A 4,179-nucleotide genomic window follows, 5' to 3' on the forward strand; every position below is an offset into this window, starting at 1 on the left:
AGGTCGACATCGGATAACAAAAGAGAGGAGCATGAAATATCTAAGCAAACATGAAGGTGGCAAGGACTGGCTTTGTTCGGTTGCTCCCTGTTTGGGGTAAGCTTGCCTTTTGGCATGAATAGTCTTGTACGAGAGCTGGACCACTGCGAATGTGAGCAAGTGTTATGTGTGAAAGATGCTGTGCCAGAGTCTATCCTTGAATTTGTCGTATTGTTCACATTGGAAACCAATAGTGTGTGCTATTTCTTTTCTCATATGTTGTCTCTTGGGTTTTACATTAATAAGTTCCTCTTCAAGTTCGCTGCGGGTTGTTTTTTTTTTTATATTCTGCTGCTAAAAGATGTGCATTACCTAATGCTTCTGTCCCTAAAGAAGAATTCCAGTTGCAGTTCGTCCTGAGGTACTGCTACTGGTGACTTAATAGACAAGGTAAACTATTGAGCAGTGTTTAAAGTGTCACTCCCTTCTTAATAACCCCAGAATAACAACATTTCCCTGCAAACTACCAGGACTCGTTATGAAATCTGCGATCGTGAGGCTGACCCAGACCCAACCGTTAGGGCGAGTCTCTGCGCAGAAGCTGGCAAAAGGAATTGTGCGTTCGCAGCGTAGCAGGGCTCCCCTGAGAGCCCTGGGACAACTCCCTTTTTCTCAGAACCACCCGAGAAACCAGGTGTCTGTTACTGGGGTGTGAGGGGGCAACTCGTAAAGGCAGCCCAGGCCAGGACGCTTTTCTGGGAGAGTCCATCGCGCTGTAACCACCTGGTATTTAAAGGCGTGGGGGGCCAGAGGAAAGAAGGGCACTTGGGCCGCCTCAGCTTACTGGAAGTGCCACATGAAATGATCAGCCCGTTTTTATGGCCTGACTACGACGTGGGGCTGTGCTGTGTGCAGGCGGTCTGGCGCGGAAAACCCGAGTCAGTGAAGATGGACAGAATGCAGTTAAATACAGTTTATTTTGCCTGTCACCATACACAAATAATTAAATAACACAAGCTGATTGATGAGACCACTTGACTGTCTTGTAACCATCATTTAATGTTAAATTAAAATCCTTCCAACAGGGAACAGCAGTCAAACGATCTTTCTGTGAACATCGGTTTTAGGTGTGATGAGAAAGATGAACCTCACTCAATGGCCAGGACAAAGCTTGGACAGCATTTCATACGAAGGAGGGTTGTAGACCACGTCAGTTTTTATGCAGGTAAAGAGCAATTTAGAAAAAATGAAGTCCCTGGCCCGACGTGTAGAATCCGATCCCGGAGCAAACACAAACCTACTCTGTGTGACAGTCGGTTTAACAAGGCACAGGACATGAGCCTTTGGTTCATTCAAGAGCAAAAACTCCTTTAAAGTGAGTAAAGCCCGGAACGGAACACCAACAGGCTTGTCTTCAACAGCCAGCTGCAAACGTCTTAAAGCACCGCTGTGGTGCAGGACTGGGCTTCACAACCCTCACCAGCTCACTGACGCAGGGGCCTCTTACCTCCCTAGTGATGGTGGGCAGAAAATAATATCACGGGCACGAAGCCTTTTAGGACATCAGAATCTCACCGATCTGCTGCTGCATCTGTAATGTAACGACGTGGTTCTGGTCCTGGATGGAGCCAACAGCTCAGGGTTAGTCCCAGCTTGAGCTGAACCTTGGTTAACGTCTGAATCGGTTACTGTCCATCTGTGGTTCACAGAGCCTTGCCTTCTCTCCTAAGTACCTTTAACCAGTATCCTCTTTACTAATCTTTAAGTCTCACGGGTGATTTACTATGGTATTACATCAAATTGCTTCTGTCGTGTTTTTGTAGCGTTATTAAACCTGACTTCAAAAGGTTTTAGTGAGAAACTTACCGAAACAAAGCATCAAGGGCAGTAATACTACCGTGAATTTGGGGGGGGTTGCATTCCAAACTAACTCAGCTCTGAGGGGAAGCACCAGGAACCTTATCTGACTGTCAGCAGGAAATAAACATCTTACGAGGAGTCTGAGGAGAACCAAAGCTTTTAACACCTGAAGCACTTTGGAGTGTATGGAGGTGCGAGCAGGACATATACGTGCCAGGTTCTGTGCCTCCTTTAAGAGCTTTGAGTCACTTAAAGGGGAGCTTAATCCCAGTGTAGAATATTGTAACTTTTTTTTTTTCCCCCCCGAAAGGGCTCTCAGAGTTTGTTGGTGCAGTCCCTTATTCACCATTTCTTTGTTGCTGTTTATTTTTTTAGCGTGGGCCAACCTTAAGGTGTTCAGGCGCTTCTATGTGTGAGTCCAACAATTCCCATCTGAAAAAAACCCACCCTCTCTTCCCACTGAATGTGCCTCGAATCAGGGTCTTTGTTAGAATTAATGTGGTCAAGCACAGTTCTCCTCAGGTAATGGACACAGCTGAAACAAACCCAAAGGCAGTAAGTCAGGTCGCGTTCCCTTGAAGAGGTCTGTGTATATCCTCATCTGAGGTGCAGCGTAGAAAAGAATTAGATGTGAAACACTTTTTTTCTATTAACTGCGTTGAAAGCCAAATTCTGTGCTTTGTGCAATACTTGTCTGCAGTAGGCAACGCTACCGGCGGGTGCTGAACAGTCTGTCCTTAGTCTTTCAAAGGGAGATTAAATAAATAAACTTGCAACTAAACCCTCTAACTCCTTGTTCTCCCTTCTGTGCTTAACTCTCAGGCTTTGAAGGGCCCAGAAGAGTGGTTAGTCCCTGAGGTAGCACTGATTCTCTGACAGAGTGATCTTCCACGATTACTTTTAAGATAGAAATACAACGTAATGCAACGAATTAGTCTCAGCTACAGTAAAAGCAGCAATTGATCTCTGGACCGATTTCACCTGAGCCGGTAGAATTCATGCCAAAATCAGGAGGGTTTCATTCGGTGGCTTAGCCAGCCCCGATGGTCAAATGGCCACAGTAATGCAGTGGGTCACCTCGTACGGCAAAGCTGCTTCTGTGGAGTGACTTTAATTTCCTTCCCTGTTGTTCAATCAAACCGTGTGCCAGTGGTGCGCTCACGAAATCCGTGAAGCAGATGAATAGTGTGATTTGGCGCTTTGCCAGCTAAGCACTAGTAGTTGCTGTGTGGTTTTCCAGTGATTTCTGTGCGAGAAAGAAAAGCATTTGCTGGAAGAGTATTTAAAATTCACTAGGTGGTGTTGTCAGTTTAAAATCCTATCGTTGTATTAGAATGCTTACTGAGGAAAGCCGCCCAGAACTCTCCGTCGTAAAATGCTCGCTGAATTGGCTACCGTGATTATTATTTTTTTATTATTAAAAATTAATACTTGTTACATGTTTCAAGTGTAAATACTGAAAAATAGCCTAAGGCAAAATGAAAAGGCACAGGATTAAAAACAGCTTAGTTGTTTCCACGGGTACACGTTTGCTATTTGGCAAAAGGTATTTTATACACTTCCTACAAGAACAAGCATCATTTTAAATATATCTCTGAAGGGAGAGACCCTGTAATTTTAACCGTAGCATCAGAATTTGTACTTCTAAAAGTGTGATCTTTCTGTCTAGTAACACCTCACGTCAAGGCCATGTTACAGTCGGTCTTTGGAGCAGAGGAACTCAAGTGCAGCCGGAGCCTGGCACCAAGCGAGCAGCCCAAGGGCATCCCCACCAGCTCGTGTTGTAACGCATCGAGACAAACAGCAACCTCTTACAGCAAAGCAGCGATGGAAGCGCAACTGTACAGCCAGCACGGGAGTTTACACTAGCCACAACCTGCCTCTGGGAAGAGAGGCACCGGGAACGGAATCAGACCGTTGGCCAACAGTTCAGTGGGACATCTCAAGCAGGTTTGCCGAGTCCCAGAAGGTGTCGTTGTAAGACGTACTAAAAACCATTGTTCCTTTCTGAAAAATCGATATATAGTGATTGGTTGTTGGTGGTTTTTAATTCAAGAACCAGTCTTTGTAACCCTGACGCGGTGTCTCAGTAACAGTCAGGACGTCATTCGAAACAGTCGCTTCTGTTCTGGCGCGTACGGTGCCTTTCAGCACAGCCCGTCAGTCACCCAGGTGCCTTCCAGGGGAGCCGCACGGGCCCGAGTGCCGCCGTTTCCCCGATTCTCAGCTGCACCGTTAGCCTTGGCTGTGACGGAACGGGAGAACGTCAGGCACGTCGTGGGCAAGAACCGTTCGCTGCGTCACCCGAGCGCGTGTCCGTCTCGCCAGCGTTCTTCTTGG

This window comes from Leptosomus discolor, chromosome 20, assembly GCF_034619465.1.
Source record: "Leptosomus discolor isolate bLepDis1 chromosome 20, bLepDis1.hap2, whole genome shotgun sequence".
Classification (NCBI taxonomy): domain Eukaryota; kingdom Metazoa; phylum Chordata; class Aves; order Leptosomiformes; family Leptosomidae; genus Leptosomus; species Leptosomus discolor.